Below are 18,867 nucleotides of genomic sequence, written 5' to 3'. Positions count from 1 at the left end.
ATACCTCTGTTTTGGGTCATCGGAACTGACGAAATTGTGCCGGAGACCTAGTGAGGAACTCGAAGCGATATAGTTTCCTGATCTAAGCGGGTAAAATATAATCAGAGTTTGACAGAATAATCAAATATTCGAACACAGCAGACAGCCGTATGGGGAAGACAGCAGGTTCACTTTCTAAATGTAAAAACCAATTGTTTACATGTAACAAGTCATCCTCATGTAAAACTCTTTGTGAGGTAACTGCATTGCTGATGCAAGGCCTCCAGATGTTGACTTCACTTGCTAGTGGGCTAGCAGCTTAATAGTGATGACTTTAATATGTAAACATCCCAGTTTCAACGATCTTGTTTGAATTTTCAAATTTGTAATTGTGCTAAACACAATGTGCACATGTTACACACATTATAGTTGTTTGTGCTACTACATGTGCACATAGGCTAGTTGAGTTTATTCTTTATGAAACACATGACTGCTTCACTGTAAGTGTACGAAACACTTAGGTTTAAGGTTGTAGATGCTACATACATGCTAGACCGTGTCTCTTGTGTGAAATTAGAATAACTGTAATACTGGAATTGCATTGCAATTTAAGTTACATGTGTGTGTTTATGTTGAATTTGTTTGTCTCTTGGGTGATACACTATGCTATTTTCCATATAGCTGCAGTTAAACCAGATACAGGAGCATAGAATTGCCATGTGGCCACAGAGTGATTTCACAATTGTCTTAATGAAAATGATCAGCAAGACTAAATGAAACAAATAGTCACAACAATTAGCCGTTTGCCTTTGAAACATAAAAACAGTGATTGTGCATTGCATCAGCTCTGACCTGCCTTTCCATATTTAAATGAATTAACACGTGAATTCTATTGTGCCAAGAGGGAAGAGTTGGGTTTTCATTTCAAGTGTGGCACAAGCAAATGCAAACCAATTCACTCGTCGCTGAGTAGCACCAACCAAAATTTTTATCTGATCAGAAGGACTGATTAAGATTAATATTCCACAGTTAAATATAGCCACATAACACCACCCAATCTTCTAAATTTTCTAGAAAAATGCTAAAAGGGAGGTGAAAAATACTCAAAATTAACTGTGGTTCTCTCAGTATTTGGTTCTGTTTCAGGTTGACCACTGCAATTCCTTGAAAGTGAGATACCAGGAAGGCACCTGATGCCAGCTGCATCAAGCCAGGACGGCGGAATTGTTAAATTAACTGTGGTTCTCTCAGTATTTGGTTCTGTTTCAGGTTGACCACTGCAATTCCTTGAAAGTGAGATACCAGGAAGGCACCTGATGCCAGCTGCATCAAGCCAGGACGGCGGAATTGTTAGAAATAACCTGAAATTGCAGGAGATGGGTGCAATAACACTTCAAGAGGCCAGTCACATCTCACAATAGCACACTACCACACAAATATCTACATGGCCTTTCCGGATTAGCACCGGAACTAAATTTTTGCAACACAGATTGTTATAGATTAGACTTCACCCATCTCCCAGACACGAGCACAGAACACAAACCTCCACCATCGCATCATATCTATTGTCCATCTTCACACTGACAGAAACACATAGATTCTCACACATAGGATTTAGTTAATCCCATGATGGCAGTCTCAGAAAGACACACATAATAGTTATGATTTACAACCATCTGCCAACTCATGGAAAACATAATACATCTGTATGGCTACTGTCACAAATCGATGATGTATAATTCTGAATGCAGAGTCAAATCTGCCATGAAAATTCAAAATATTTAAACTTTCTGATTGTTATTGGGATGTTTTGACAAACCAGAGGGCCCGCTGGTTTCCCAACACATCACTAATAACAGAAATATTATCAAAATTATTAAATATGAAGTGTGGGCACTTTTGTTCATCAACTACAAAATTTACAACTTGACTATGCCATCGAATGTGACGTAGCTTGCATAACATACACATACACACACACACACACACACACACATATATATATACACACACACACACAATTACAAAGGATCCCCATTCTCGTACCTAAGCACACTTCAGATCACTACCTTGAAATCTTAGGTGACTTTGCATTGGAGAATTATATGTATGTCTACACCTTTGTAATTGAGATTGAATGTTTATTATTATTGTCATATGTTTTAATGATGCATACCATTTTTATAAACATGTAAGGTACACTGACTTTTTGCTACTTTTCATATAAGCCACTCAGACCAAGCATTCTGTAATTCCACTACCATTAAAAATCCATCAGAGCGTTAGTGAGGAATTAGCTGTTTTAAAATGAGATCACCTTATGATATGAGACCTCAAAAGATACCAGAGACCCAATGTACCATTCGCACTTGTTGACATGATGTTATGTTTTTTGCTTTGTTATATGTTCTTGTGCCAAATCTCACAGCTTTCTACATCGAGTTCATCATTGTTCAATCATTGAGCCATTAAGATGCTGTTAAGTGTCTCACACAAAGCAGTATGTAACCAGCGAGAAACCTTCACCTATTGGAGTCTGCCCAGACATCTGCACAATTGAAGGTGACGAGATTCAACGAAAGAGGCAAGGAAGTCCTAGGGAAAGTGTCACTAGAGACAGAGGTTTCTCCATGATGGAACGACTCAAGAAATGAAAGGATGCACACGTGTTGTTCTCAACCAGACAGGTGAAACCCTGAACCCGTTCATCTACCTGCTGAGTTCAAGCTACATGCACCTGCTGAGACTGGTATACACAAAGGCCTTTCTAAAGGCATCCACAGCTGCAAATACTACATCACAAGGACCACAACAAGTGTCTGACAAGTGACCTCTTTGGGAATAATCTGGAATTGACCCACGTGGTCAGAGAGAGGAATCTGTAAGGATTACAGAACCTCAGACACTTTGAACTCCTGAGATGAACAACACACACACACAGTGCATTAACATACAGACATCTGTCTCCACACCCCAATGAGAGAGAATACAAGAAAATGCCTCCCTCGCATATGCATAAACTCCTTTTCATCCCTTCCTTCCTTCCCCCATCCTTCACTCACTCAGAATGGTCAATAGAAGAATGTAATATTGTACATTAATGCAAGTGTTATTTACAGTCATGTTTGGTATCATTTGAATTGTCTCAGGGCGACTGGTACAATGGTCTCATTCTTATAAGAAGTAAACTAAAAGGTAATACAAATCCTAAGAGTTCAGAGACATTTTGCATACTGTAGAGGGCGGACCGCACCTAATGGTTTTCATGCAAATTACCTTCTGTCCCAAAAGGTGCCAACTCGACTTGATTAAATTGCAAATTACAATTGTTAGTTCCTGTCTCGAGTTTGGGGATGTTTATTCTGGTCTGAGGTACTTAAAGAGAATGTGGCAAAAGGATCGGGGCGATTTCTGTAACCAGACGCCCGTAGTGTGGGTCTCAATGCTCACACTATGTATTTCTATAAAGTCAGGTATGCATTCTTTACTCATAGATTTATCTCTGAGAATTCGATGTTTTGTATTGATATGATTTGATCTCTTTGAATTGCTGTGGAATTGAAATAATACATACAGTATTTACCTGACTGATAATAAATTGTTACATTTGACCTTATTCTGTTTTACTCTGTAATTATTGACTCTAGTAGATTACGTTGCATCCTTGTTAAAGACATGAGCAACCGAATGAACGAGTAAATATAAAGTCAAGAGTTAACTAGAATAATCAAATATCAGAATAATAAATTAGAAACGGACAAGCAATCAATTTGTATTTCAAGTTAAATACGAGGTCATAAAGAAATGGAGTCAGATTAAATGATAAAATGGAGTCAGATTAAAGTTTAATTAAAATTGAAGAACTGTGCACACTGGAAAGACCGAGCACGCAGGAAACCTTCATCCACCACCGGAGACCTTCCTTGGGCCGGATGCGTGGAGCCTTACAGATGAAAGCTTTCGATCAGCTAAAATGAAGCTATTTATGGGCGGTTCTACAGCATCTGGGTCTGGGATCGAGTTTCATAAATATGATAAAGTTCTGTATGCCAATCCAGCAGCCACTGTTCTCACAGGTGCTGTTCACTTTAACCCATTCTTTATACATCGAGGTACTGGTCAGGGTTGCCCGCTTTCTCCTCTGTTATTTGCCCTATCCTTGGAACCCTTAGCTCAAGCGGTCCAACAATCTGAAACAATTTCTCCCATAAATATATGGAATACTCATCATCATATTTCTTTGTTTGCTGATGATATCTTATTGTTTCTGGAGAAGCCGTCACATTCTATTCCTCGTGCTGAATTTATTTCACCATTTTGGATCTCTCTCTGGGTTTAAAATTAATTGGAGTAAGTCATGTTTACTTCCCCTCAATTCTAAAATTGATTCCATGTTCCTTTCTATATCTATTCCATTGGTTCAAAACTTTAAGTACTTGAGGATAGATGTTTTTCCTTCCCTGCAGGAAATCGTCTCAAAAAACAATAATGGTAGCCAAAGTATCCTCAGATTTGGAAAATTTGTCTCGTCTTCCTACTTCTTTTCAGGCCCGTATATCGGTGATTAAAATTAATGTTCTCTCACGTATTAATTTATTTTCTTCCATGATTCCTCTCGCTCCACCGGTTGGCTACTGGAACAAACTAGATGCATGTGTTTCACGGTATATATGGGATGAGAAACGTCCTCGTATTAAACTGACTACAACGATGTAGATTACATGGAGGTCTTTCTTTCCCTAATTTTGGACTGTATACTCAAGCCTTTTCCCTCCGCCCTTTAGCAGTTTGGTTTGATCCTGACGCTTCTGTATCTTGGAGAGCAATTGAGGAATCTATTATTTATCCGTATAAACTGAAGCATCTTGTTTTTTCGGGAGTTCCGCTTAGTAAATCTCGGTTTGGTCCCATTGTAACCCATCTCCTCTCCACATGGAGGGATGTTGAAAGATGTTCACAACTAGTTACAAAATGGCATAGGCATTCGCCTATTTTTCACAATAATAACCTTTTGTCAGGCAGTACTCCATTTCATTGTCCGCAATGGACTAGTAAAGTAAACACTCTGGGAGATATCTATGATGATAGTAGTTTATCAATATAATCTGCCAGGCACCTCCTTTTTTATATGGGGTGCCTTGGAACTCTCAACTGCCTGTTCACCCTTTACGCAAACTAATCCTTCCTTCTGAGGAATCTCCCTCCTCTGCTTCAGTCATATATCTCTTTCTTCTTGAGCATTCATACAAACCTATCTATTACTGTTTGGGCTAAGAATCTTAATGAGGATGTGCATGTTTTATTTTCCAATCAGGTATGGGGTATGTTTAAATTGTCTTCTAAAAACCCTAATCACCAAATGATTCATTGGAAATTGCTGCATAGGGTTTACTTGACTCCAACGTGTTTATAGGAATCTGTCGTCTTCTCCTGTGTAATCTCTGTTCCCAAGGAGTTTTAGGCACATTTTGCATTTTTTGGGGGAGTGCCCCTCTCTCTCACCTTTTTGAACTCCGCTCTCACAGGACCTATCATATTTGTTGGGTACTGAGATATGTTTGACTCTGCGCCATTTTTTCATGAATGACTTTTGGGACTTCACCTTGTCCGTCCAACAAAGATCTTTAGTGTTAGCTACTCTCACAGCAGCAAAAAAAGTTGCTTGCCAACTGTTGGAATCCTCCTCACACAATGGACAGACTGTGTATGTGTTGGACATTATCTCAATGGAACTCTCTACTTCTCGTGTGCATGGATCTAACGTGAAAACTGTAAATTCATGGCATTCAGCTTTTAATGTTGTCGTCTTTTCTAAAAATCTTTGTAAAAATTATTTTATTGTTATTTGTTTATCTATTAATATTAATTAATATGTGTTTATTATTATTATTATTTGTTATTTATTTAATTTTTTTTAAGTCTACCAAGGGGTGTGATGGGTTGGGGTGGGTTTTAAATTTGTAAAGCTGATTTTTGTTTTGTACTACTATTCCACAAAATAAAACTCAAGAAACAGTTGTTAACAAACAAACAAAAAAGAATGTGGTAATCAATTACAAAGTCCACATAACAATCATCCAACATCAAATAATATATTTTACCATCAGGTACTCTTTGTCTGCTCTGCTTAAAGTGAGAAATGATGTCTTTCGTTGATCCACTAGGGGGACTTGCTTGACTTCAAACATCAAGGATGCCTTTAATACCTGGAGACAGCTATCCTTCAGTATTTCTATTTATCTTATTGACATTTGCCAGGTTGACTAGTTATTAGTGAATGAAAAGTGTGACAAAAGGCTGTTAGTAATAGTAATAGAAGTACAGTACATCAGAATCTATCTATATTATAATAAAGCCTATTATATATTGGTGACAAAAGTTCTAAGGTGTTCAGACATCACAAAGCTAAAGACTGGTCCTGACTGCATTACACTTTCATATTAGTTCACCAAATTATTTATTTCAAATGACCTTCCTTAAAACCTACAAAAAGACACTAGACAAAGACACTATCAAATAAATACAACAATCAACATGATAAAATGACTATTTAATTTTTCCTATTTTCCTTTTTTTTTTCTTTTCCTTTTTTCTCAATTTAAATCACAGTGTATAGACATTATTTTTAATATTTACTTTTTCCCCCAAGCATATCAATGCCTCAAGCCTCCGTTACTAGTTCTAAAATTACTTTTAGGAATTAGCAACAGAGGCTTTGGATGAGATGTGTGAAATTAATCCTATGCACAAGAGTGTTTTAAGGACAAAACCTGACAAATGTCTTGAAATAAAACATCTGAACAATGTCTTGAGGTGTGGCAAGTGTGGCAAAAATGGAATAATAATAATTTAACAGCCCATTGTAAATTATTCCTTACATATCTGTATATTTAAATAAATAAAGGTGCATCAAATAGGCCTATATATTAAGACAAACTTGAATGACAATCAGACCTTGTCCTCTGCCTGTTTATGTTCATCACTTTCAAATATTCTGAGTGTGTTCTAACCTAATCTTTAGTTTATGCTTCATTCCTTGCAGTTCAGCCTCATTGTTGTGGAGACGTTCCATAACCAGAATAACAATAGCAGTTTTACATTAATTTTAAGAGTCCTCCCACTTTTTGTCTATTCAGGAATTAATTAAGTGGATAACATCTGATATTTCCTGCATTCATGTCTGTTCACTGAATATGCAGGTCTTCTTTTGTTTACATTATTAGATCCCTGCTTGTGGATGTAATAAGCTGTCAGAAACATCCTTGTTTCTCTGTATCAGTCATTCAGTTGATCCTCAGGGGGCTGTGGAAAAATCGCCTCACAAAGAACTCAGGCAATTCATCAATTGCTTCAGGAACATGGCAGCATTGGAATATGAAAATTAAGCTAATGAAATGGGCCCTGACATCGGCCTGACAGTGCAAGATGATCAAAATGTATTGCATAACTGAGTTGTGCTGTGTAAGCACCTTGCTGGGTGGACCCGGGCATCTTTATATCACCTAAGGAGGAGAAATGTGATCAAATCATTGAGGCTTTTATCTCTATCACTGAATTACATCCCTCATATCAGTCATTTTATATGGGCAGCAGCACTGTTGTGAGCAGATGAGAGACATCAGTAAGAGCTTGTGAATATTCCTCAGGCAGATACAGACACCAGTCTTCACTGGCACTGCAGTGATTGATTTTAGGACCATCAAAACTGCTGTTATTGACCGCTGTGCTGTTATCCCTGTGCTGTTATTGACCTTACAATGATAGAGTTCACATCAGGAGTCTTCATCAGGAGTATCTAAACGTGATTTTGAGTGCACTAGAAAATGTCAGCCATAAAGTGTCAATATCAAAAGCAGCATAACCAGTCATTGAGGAGATTTATTAAACAATCAGCATCACACATAACGTTAATCTATTTTACGCTACTGGCAATTCATCTTATATTATGAGTAGAGCACATTAGTTTAGGCTCTATTCAAACGAAATGGCATTTAGACACTAGGAGTCATCCTATAAATAAATGTGTAATTTCACGCACTGTCTCTCATTATATTCAAATATATTCTCTTGTGATGGGACACTTGCTTATTGTGACATCTTCCCTTCTAGCTCAAGGTTATCTGACTCTTTAACACAAAATGTGTTTGCTAAATATAATAAGCAACAGTGGTGGACATAAATGTGTTGTTGTTGTTTTTTTTTTCTGTAGGCTATGTTAAGTAGCCTAGCTTGTTGCTAGCTAACTAGTAAACTCCTTCAGCTGGGTTTTTGAGGTAGGACTTGTAGTGTAGTTGGTTGTAGTCAAAAGGGTAAAGATGTTAGATGCTGTAACTAATAATAAACAAAGAAAAAATAATGTCTCCACACTGAAAGCAGGCTACAGCTTCAAAAACTACCAAACAGTGCAATGTTTCGACCAGTCATGTCTTCATCAGGCACAACATAACTACACCTTCCATTTCCATCTTTCTCCACTGATAATCTTTTGCAAAGATTTCTGCTTTCAGTCTGGCCTTAAACATTATGTTCAGATTTGACCTTTTACCATCTACATGTCATCTTTTTGTTTCCTTTACTTGGAAACCAGCTCAGGATTAGTGAAGAAATCATTCGAACGATTGATTTTCCCAGAGTCACATTTACAGCTCACAGCGGGCAGAGGGCAGGACTGGAGGTAGCAGCTCCCAAACACATTGTGATCAATGTGCAGGACTAGCAGCTCCCACCAGCCCACGGAGAGGCATCTGTGCCCTAATGAACACTAACTACAATTCATTGCTAATGGGGGGCACAGTGGGGCGTTTAGAGACAGAACCCCAGGATGCACTTCCTCCGTTGAGTCTGTGCACGCGCGTTCATCTGTGTGTTCATCACTCTCTCAAAGCCTCAGATTTACCCTTGCCATCCTCCACTGCATATTATGCAGCGATTTGTTTCGCTCCGCGCACGAGGCAACAAACCGCTGTGGAAATGCCATGGATAACTAAACAGTTATTCCTGGGCCTATATCCTCTTCTGCTTAGCATCCACATGTCTGTTTATACATCTCTGCCAGCAGGGAGCGGATAAACAAATTGTCACCATTTTTTATTTGTGGGAAAATGTTTTATTTGCAATTCATTGTTCTCTCATCTTTTGCTGTGACATGGTAATCTGAGAAGATCCTACAAGGCATTTACAGCGCAGGTTGGGTTCTCTGTTCACGTTGACAGGTGCAAAACAATTGCATCGGGTTCTCAGTGATAGCTTCCTAGTATCAGGTTTGTATCCATAGTTGACAATACAGTAAGTCTGGTTGAAATATTTTACTGTCAACAACTGAGACAGTAATCCTTGCTTTGGTAACTCGTACGAAGTTGAGGGAAGAACCAAAGCCTCTGGCACAATATGAAAGCATGATGTGACTTCATTTTGTCATAGCCAAACCTAAAACCATTACCCGCTTGTCAACACTAAAGTTATTCTCGGATCAAATATTTATTTTTTTTACATCTTTCCTCAAGCATATCAAACCGTCTGGAAAATCTTTCATGCCGCTCTGACGTCTGTGTTGCTCTAAGCGCCAGAGTCGCAAAATTGCGACAACAAGACGTCATACTTCATGAAATAGGAGGTGCAGTCAGTTTGGGGTAGGTCTGTGCGCTGTTCCATGCAATGAGAGCTACCATACTCTCAAGAACTATAAACTGTCACATAGATACCTGATTGGACAGATAGCTGGTCAACTGATCAAAAAATAGGCACATGTATTTTACTATGGCACAGTAATATAGTAATAATTTACTGCTTTCTCCTGTTTTACTGTTGATTTCCTCTTTTCCTGATCATTTGGAATGAGGATAAAAAGACAAAAAAACAAACAAACATGCAAATAAGTTCAAACATCCATTCAATATCTATTATTTCCTGAATATTACTGCTGAACTGATCAACAAGTAGGCTACTGTTCACATGCATATAGTAATAATGTAGTACTTTATCCTGTTTTATTGTTGGTTTCCTCTTTTCTGATAATTTGGAATGATGAGAAAAAGACAAAAAAAATCAAACATCAATTCAATATCTACTATTTCCTGAATATTATGAAATTCAAGAGGGCCCACCCCCTGATGACGTCATAAAATGCAAATTAGATGAGTATATTTACACCCCACATAAACTTTCGGTCATGCCCAACATTTTTCTAATTTACAGTAGATCCCTATCTTTAAGCCCTTTCAAGCCACAAGCTTTTGAAATCTTGATGTCAAAATCCAGCATTGTTTTAAAAAAAAAACCCTGGCACCTAAAGGGTTAAGGAGTTCCTCTCTGGCTTCCTGTAACCGAGGGGTTGTTAAGAGATTTATTATTTTAGCAATATTCTTGTTTTAATATGGTCCATCAATATTTGATCATTTTAACACAAGGCTTTAAGACATTTTGCAAAGAAAGACTTAATATCAGTAAATTCTGAGCTTCCTGTCGAAGGCGGATGGAAACAGTGAGGTAAGAATAACTCAATGTCATTTCCTCACATTAGAGATTAAACTCAAATTACACTGCCTGCCTCCTTCCGCTGCTGCTCTGTATTATTAATTAACTCGTGTTGCCTGAAAACTCAACCAACATGTGTACATTTTTCTCTACTGATAACAATTGTTTCACTTGTAATGCAAGTGTGTATTGTAATAAGTACACAAAAGCACACAATATGTTCTTAAAATGAAAAACAATTCAGAATGCACATTGAAATGGCATATTCTATCGTCTACTGCATAGAGAGTTCATTAGGAATGTATTGAGACAACTTTACACTGTTAAAAACATAATATTCCAACTTGGGTAAATGCACACTTTCTGAAAATATAAAATAATTTGAAATATTTGTTTTCTGTGTCAGTTTTACAGTTTGAGACCACTCAGAATGCTACAGGAACAAAACTATTAAAATTATTTTTTAAAAGGATTAAAGCATTAAAAAATACTGTGTATATACATTATTGAAATTTAGAAAGGATGCATCAAATTGCTCAAAAATGACAGTTTATGTTACAAAAGATATTAAATAAATGCTGTTCTCTTAAAATTTCTACCATCAAAGCATGCTGGAAAAAAATACTCATATCCACAAAAATACTTTAGTCATCATTGACAATAATTAGAATTGTTTCTTGAGCAAATCAACATATTAGAATGATTTATGAAGGATTATTTGACATTAAAAACTGTCATCAGAGGAATAAATTACATTTTTAAATATATTAAAATTCAAAATAGTTATCTAAAATTGTAATAAAATTTCTCATTGCTTTTTAACTCAAATAAATGCAGTCTTGATGAGCATGAGAGATTTCTTAAAAAAATATTCATGACAATCTTACCGACCACAAATTTTTGAAAAATGACAAAATATATGCATCATAAACGGAAATCAAAGCATTTTGAAGAATCTGCTGGTTGCTCTTTCTATGCATTCCATATATATATATATATACAGTTGGGCAAAAAAGTATTTAGTCAGCCACCAATTGTGCAAGTTCTCCCACTTAAAAAGATGAGAGAGGCCTGTAATTTTCATCATAGGTACACTTCAACTATGAGAGAAAGAATGGGGGGGGTGTCCAGGAAATCACATTGTCTGATTTTTAAAGAATTTATTTGCAAATTATGGTGGAAAATAAGTATTTGGTCAATAACAAAAGTTCATCTCAATACTTTGTTATATACCCTTTGTTGGCAATGACACAGAGGTCAAACGTTTTCTGTAAGTCTTCACAAGGTTTTTACACACTGTTGCTGGTATTTTGGTCCATTCCGCCATGCATATCTCCTCTAGAGCAGTGATGTTTTGGGGCTGTCACTGGGCAACACAGACTTTCAACTCCCTCCAAAGATTTTCTATGGGGTTGAGACTGGCTAGGCCCTTTTCCACCTAAGCAGTTCCAGGTGCTAGTTCAGAGCCAGTGCTATAGCTGGTTCTTAGTTAGTTCGACTGGCGAACCCTTTAAGAACCGGTTGCTTTTCCACATGCTAGAGAGCCAATACAGAGCCAGATCTTACATCACTGAATACGTTTCATGTTTCGGTTCACTAGCGCAGCACAACAGGCTTGTTCGATGTACATCAGCGCCACGCAGATCGATCGATCGGCACACAACACACTAAAGCACGGTGAGAGCGATCCAAAAGCATAAAGAACCGTCTGCTTTCCAGTCGCTCCCGCAGCACCCCGATATGCCTCGCACCGAACGGTCCGCGCAGCGCCGATCTATCCCGGACAAGCCTAAACAAACTATCAGCAATGGCGGACGTTGCGGTGCTATTTGATGTTCATGGCTTTGCGAACATACATCTGCATCCAAACACGGCGAATCAAACGTGTTAGCGTTTAGCTGCTATTTCAAATATGGCGGTCCAAGTTTCTGTAGTGTCTTGTTGGTCACGGTAACCCCGCCCCCAGCTCCTGACGCAAGCGGTTCTTCCTTCTAGCCCAGCAATGTTTTGGTGCTACTTACGAACCGCTTTTACTGGTTCGGAGCTGGTTCTTTGGATGTCGAAAAACAAAGAACCGGTTCGAAACTAGGCTCTGGCTCCGAACCAGCACTGGAACTGCTTAGGTGGAAAAGGGGTATAGGTCCCCCCGTGTGGTTCTGGGATTTTTGCTCACTGTTCTTGTGATCATTTTGACCCCACGGGGTGAGATCTTGCGTGGAGCCCCAGATCGAGGGAGATTATCAGTGGTCTTGTATGTCTTCCATTTTCTAATAATTGCTCCCACAGTTGATTTCTTCACTTGCCTATTGCAGATTCAGTCTTCCCAGCCTGGTGCAGGTCTACAATTTTGTTTCTGGTGTCCTTCGACAGCTCTTTGGTCTTGGCCATAGTGGAGTTTGGAGTGTGACTGTTTGAGGTTGTGGACAGGTGTCTTTTATACTGATAACGAGTTCAAACAGGTGCCATTAATACAGGTAACAAGTGGAGGACAGAGGAGCCTCAAGGAAGAAGTTGCAGGTCTGTGAGAGCCAGAAATCTTGCTTGTTTGTAGGTGACAAAATACTTATTTTACCGAGGAATTTACCAATTAATTCATTAAAAATCCTACAATGTGATTTCCTGGATTCTTTCCCCCCATTCCTTCTCTCATAGTTGAAGTGTACCTATGATGAGAATTACAGGCCTCTCTCATCTTTTTAAGTGGGAGAACTTGCACAATTGGTCGCTGACTAAATACTTTTTTGCCCAACTGTATATATACAGTCATGGCCAAAAATATCGGCACCCTTGGTAAATATGATCAAAGAAGGCTGTGAAAATGAATCTGCATTGTTAATCCTTTTGATCTTTTATTTTAAAAATTCACAAAAATCTAACCTTTCATTGGATAATAAGAATTTAAAATGGGGGGAAATATCATTATGAAATAAATGTTTTTCTCTAGTACACATTGGCCACAATTAACGGCACCTTTTTATTCAATACTTTTTAAAACCTCCATTTGCCAGTTTAACAGCTCTAAATTTTCTCCAATAATGCCTGATGAGGTTAGAGAACACCTGACAAGAGATCAGAGACCATCCCTTCATCCAGAATCTCTCCAGACCCTTAAGATTCCCAGCTCCATGTTGGTGCTTCTTCTCTTCGGTTCACCCCACTCATTTTCTACAGGGTTCAGGTCAGAGGACTGGAACGGCCATAGCAGAAGCTTGGTTTTGTGCTCAGTGACCCATGTTTGTGTTGTTTTTGAGGTTTGTGTTTGGATTATTGTACGGTTTGAAGATCCAAACATTATAAGATTTCTAACAGAGTCAGTCACTTATTGATTTTTTATCTGTTGGTATTTGATAGAATCCATGATGCCATGTGTCTAAACACGATGTCCAGGACCTCCAGCAGAAATATAGGCCGTATATTTCATTGTACACATGGGGTACTTTTTTATCCCTGTGTTGTTCACCAAACCCATCTTGAGTGTTTGCTGCTAAAAAGTTCATTTTTTAGTTTCATCTCACCATAGAAGCCAGTCCCACTTGAAGTTGTCTGATAACTGAATATGCTCAAGTTTGTCTTTGGATGAGGGAGGAGAATTCTCCTTGAAACCCTCCTAAACAACATGTGGTGATGTAGGTGCTGTTTGACAATTTTTTTTCAAGGTTTTCTCACCCCGAGACTCAACTATTTTCTGCAATTCTCCAGCTGTGTTCCTTGGAGAGTCTTTAGCCATTCAAACTCTCCTTCTCACCGTGCATTAGGACGATACAGACACACGTCCTCTTCCAGGCAGTTTCGTAACATTTTATGTTGATTGAAAATTCTTAATTATTGCCCTGATGGTGGAAATGGGAATTTTCCCTGCTCTAGCTCTTTTCTTAAAGCCACTTCACTAATTTGTGAAGCTCAATTATCTTTTTCTGCACATCAGAAATATATTCTTTGGTTTTGATGGATGATTAAGGGAATTTGGGCTTTGTTTTCCTTCCTATTTATATTTTTGTGAAACAGGAAGCCATGGCTGGATAATTTCATGTACATAATCACCCTGGAGCGCTCATAATTGTGAATATGAATGGGAATATTCTTCAGAGATATTTTACTCATAAGAATTTCTTGGGGTGCCAATAATTGTGTCTGTGTATTTGAGAAAAATATTTATTTCATAATATTTCCCCCCATTTTAAATTCTTATTATGCAATGAAAGGTTAGATTTTTGTAAAAAAAAAAAAAAAAAAGATCAATAGAACAATGCTGATTTATTTTCACAGCCTTCTTTGATCATATTTACCAAGGGTGACACTGTTTTTGGCCATGACTCTCTCTCTCTCTCTCTCTCTCTATATACACCTAGGATAGTAACATATTTATATTGTTCAGGACTTTGGGTTCCTAATTTTTAGGAGTAAGAAGATTGCTTTGTGCATCGATTGCTTATGTGCATTTTAGTGGTTTATCGCTCTAGAAAAAGTTTCATTGAATTTCTCCTCTGGGGCCATAAAGTATTTCTATTTATCTCCTGAGATTCATTTTCTATAAAGTGAATCTTCTTTGTAAAGACATTAATGAGCCAAACCCATTAAAAAGGTTACCAAACCTCTCGATTTACATTGTAAGTTTGACATTATAAATCAAGGACTTCGTATTGTTAGTGTGCATTTGACCGTCCTTGGCAGTGCAATCCCCTGACGCAGCACTCCGCTGAGGAATTGCTCTTCTCCATCTCTTCTTCCATCCCTCACCACTGTCAGAAGCTTAAATCTACACCTCTCAGGTCCCACACAAACGCAGGAAGTCATTAAGCAGCCGATATCAACAGCCTAATCACCAAAGGATTGGAAAAAAGCTGCTGCATGTTAAGAATCCCTACTGAAACAACCCTGCTGATGTATGCAAACAACATTTACCCCAAAGATACAGTGACATCAAAGGGAACATTGAAAATATATTCGTATACTTTAAGGTGCTTATCTTAGGAAGTGTGTGCATGCTTGTAACCTGTGCACTTGTTTGGCTAGCATACTGCACATAAATCCTGTTCCATGAAATTTCCTTCACTGTCTTTCTTTCGTGACTTGCAGTACAATGCCTCTACAGTACAATCTTTCATTACAGAAATACTTCACTTAAAAATTAACATCGCCATCATTCCTGTACTGCTAAATAAATAAAAGACTAGAATATTTTTATTTTTGTCATGAAAAATGAAATATTTTCCAATTTAAATCTTCTATTTTCATTTCCAATCTTAAAATGTATTTTGGGTAAATGTGTTTAATATGCTCTACTGCTAAATTTTTTTTATTTTTTTTAGATAAATTGGTACTTTTATTAAGCAGAAATGTAGTAAATTGATCAAAAGTACAGTAAATAAATTGAAAATGTTACAGATAACTCGATCTTTATTTCTAATTTCTAAAAAAAAAAATCACAAAAATAATTTATGACAAAAATATTAAACAACACAACTGTTTTCAACATTGATTACAATAAGAAATGTTTCTTGAGCACCAAATCAGCATTCAACAAGATTTATTTTTGGCTTTTATTAAGATAGGATAGTGTAGTGTATACAGGAAGAGAAGTGGGAGACAGAGAGTGGGGTGGGATCAGGAAAGGCCCTTGAGCCGGGATTCAAACTTGAGACACCCACAACGCAACAGCTTGTTGGCACACTGTTCACTGGGCTATCGTGCTGACCCAAATCAGCGTATTTGAATGATTTCTGAAGGATCATGTGACATTGAATTCAGCTTTGCCATCACAGGAATTAATTACATTTTAAAATATCTTTAAATAGAAAACAGTTAGTTTACATTGTAATTATATTTCACAACACTATTTTTATTGTATTTTTGATCAAATAAATGTAGCCTTCGTGAGCATATAGACTTCAAAAAATATTTTTTTAAAAGTCTTCCCGAACCCAGATTTGTGAAGAGTAGTGTATTTTTGACAATATGAAAATAATTTACTTTCTTTGGTGTAAAGGTCCTTGCACACTGAGTCTGAAATTTTCGTATGCATTTTTTCGTATCCATCATCCTTTCCTATCAAAATGCTTGCTACAGATGCGAAAACGCAGAAAATCGAACCTGGTCCGAAATTTTTATGATGGAGGAAAGTTTCGAAGGCAGTTAGTAAACAAAACACGAGGTCGTATTTATTTTTTAATGTGCGAACATTTCGGATGAGAATTTCGGACTGTGTGCAAAGACCTTAAGGAGATTAAAGTATTTTGAAAAACTTTCTGGTTGCTCCTTCCATGCAATTACTGCACGATGAATGGTGTTTTCGCATCCTTAAAGGGGACCTATTATGCAAAAATCACTTTTATAATGTGTTTGAACACAGTTGTGTGGCTGCAGTGTGTGTAAACATCCAGCCTATAATGGTAAAAATCTACCAATTCCTTTTTTTTTATAAAATCAATAAATCATGAACAGTCTCTCCAAAAGCTGTTTCAGATTCTCCCTCTGTTCACGTCACCATAAACTCCCCCCATCTGAGCAGAGGACACTGTGGTTAAATTAAATTTTCGAAGGAAATATCCCAGAAAAAAATCTGTAACATCCCTTAAATGTTTAGGAATCAATACCAACACTTCGTGCGTGAACGTCAACTCCAGACAAAGTAAGTATCACGCGTTTGTTTTCCAAATTGCTTTTCTGAAAGAGCTTCTTGGCCCTCTGTAAGGCTAATTGCTAAAGCTATGATTGTCTCTGTGTGTTTTCACTGATGCTGTCTTCAAGTGCTATCAGAATGATCGTGAATAGGAATGTGGTAGTTAAAAGTTGCATATGAAAGCAATGTGAGTCAATCGCTTGAAGTTGTCGAGCTCATAATCATAAGTGGGACTTATAAAGTTTTTGATAGCATGAGACCATCTATGTTGTTATTTTTATCCTGCAGTGCTCCCCGTCTGTGTAATTCATAAGCGTGAATTTATTATGCACAGTATAATCAGATGACTGACTTTGAAACCGAGTAGTTTTCTGTAAAGATAACAGGCTTGTATTAATAGTGGAATGTTTATTTGCAAAGGCTAGCACTGCTAATGCCAGAGCTTGAGCTCGTGAAGCTCCGCCCTCATCTCCGGGAGCAACAGCTCACTCGCTTTTAAAGCAACACACTCAAAACAGCGCGTTTTGGCTCACACCCTAAAAGTGGCAATTTTAACAAGCTATAAAACATTTTCTGTGGGGTATTTTGAGCTAAACACATATACGCCCTGGGGACATCAGAGACTTATTTTACATCTTGTAAAAAGGGGCATAATAGGTCCCCTTTAAGAATTTTGAAAGCCCCAGTACCCATTTACTGTAATTGAAAAAAAGTCAAGGTTTGGAACAATGAGTGTGAAAACATGATGACAAAATGATTTATCTGTGAGCTGTTCCTTTAATATAAGATGTTAGAGCAGACTCCATCTTTCTAACACATTTCTGTTCCGTTGATCTTGCTTCTGAAAGGTCAGGATGACTTTACCCTGCAAGGTCACAGAGGCCAGATAATTTTTTGCCAAGTTCATGATGTGTCTGATTCCATGCCATCAGTTAAGCTTGCCTATGATGTCAGACTTGGCCATGACTGCTCTCTCTGAAGTGATTCACCGGCCTGATTCAAGTCATTTGAATTTTCTTTTGTTTGGATGAGTAGACAGTTCAGATGGTTTAGTGATCCAGTACAGTGAGTGATGATATTTAAGGATTTAAGGGACAAATGGAACATCTTGGGGCAGCGAAATCTGCCGAAACTTTTGACTCGTGAAAATTTGAAGGACTTGTTTAATGTGCTACTTGAACTTAGGCTTTGCGGAGTAGAGGGGCGATAGAAAAACAGCCAAATGCTGTCTGCAGAGTTCTTGCTCTGGTCTCTGCAGAAAGAGGAGTGATAGGCTCTTAAGATGTTTATGTGTTAAAAAACGACTCAACGCAGATCAAACACAATCTTTATGAGCCCTACTTCTAGTCTAGTGCTGTCATAAAAAGTGGATGCTGCAAAATGATTGATTTCTTTTTTGGAACAGAATCCATTATTAAAATTATTTTGGTAATTTGGTGAATCTGTTCATTTGGAACATTTTTTGGCAGTGGTTCAGGTTGAAATAAAGTGTTCATTCATTCATTCATTCATTCATTCAGCTTGGCTCTGTGACCACATTTTACTTGTTTCATTCTTCAGGCTCCTGAAATACTTTACCAAAACTATTTTTATATTTTTTGTACTTTCAATCATGAAGCAGCGTGGGTTCTTGGGACAACTCCAAGTGCATGAAATTATGAAACAGAAATAATGGGTGAGATTAATCAGGTTGTTCCTAATTTGATTTCAGAAAGCATTAGTGGGGAAAAAAAAATCAAGATGGAACGCCACGGAGGCAGATATACCAGCCTCGTGATGTATCCGGCGCTTGATCA

The sequence above is a fragment of the Barbus barbus genome (assembly GCF_936440315.1).
Source record: "Barbus barbus genome assembly, chromosome: 15".
In the NCBI taxonomy this organism is placed as follows: domain Eukaryota; kingdom Metazoa; phylum Chordata; class Actinopteri; order Cypriniformes; family Cyprinidae; genus Barbus; species Barbus barbus.
Note: the sequence above shows the minus strand (reverse complement) of the source record.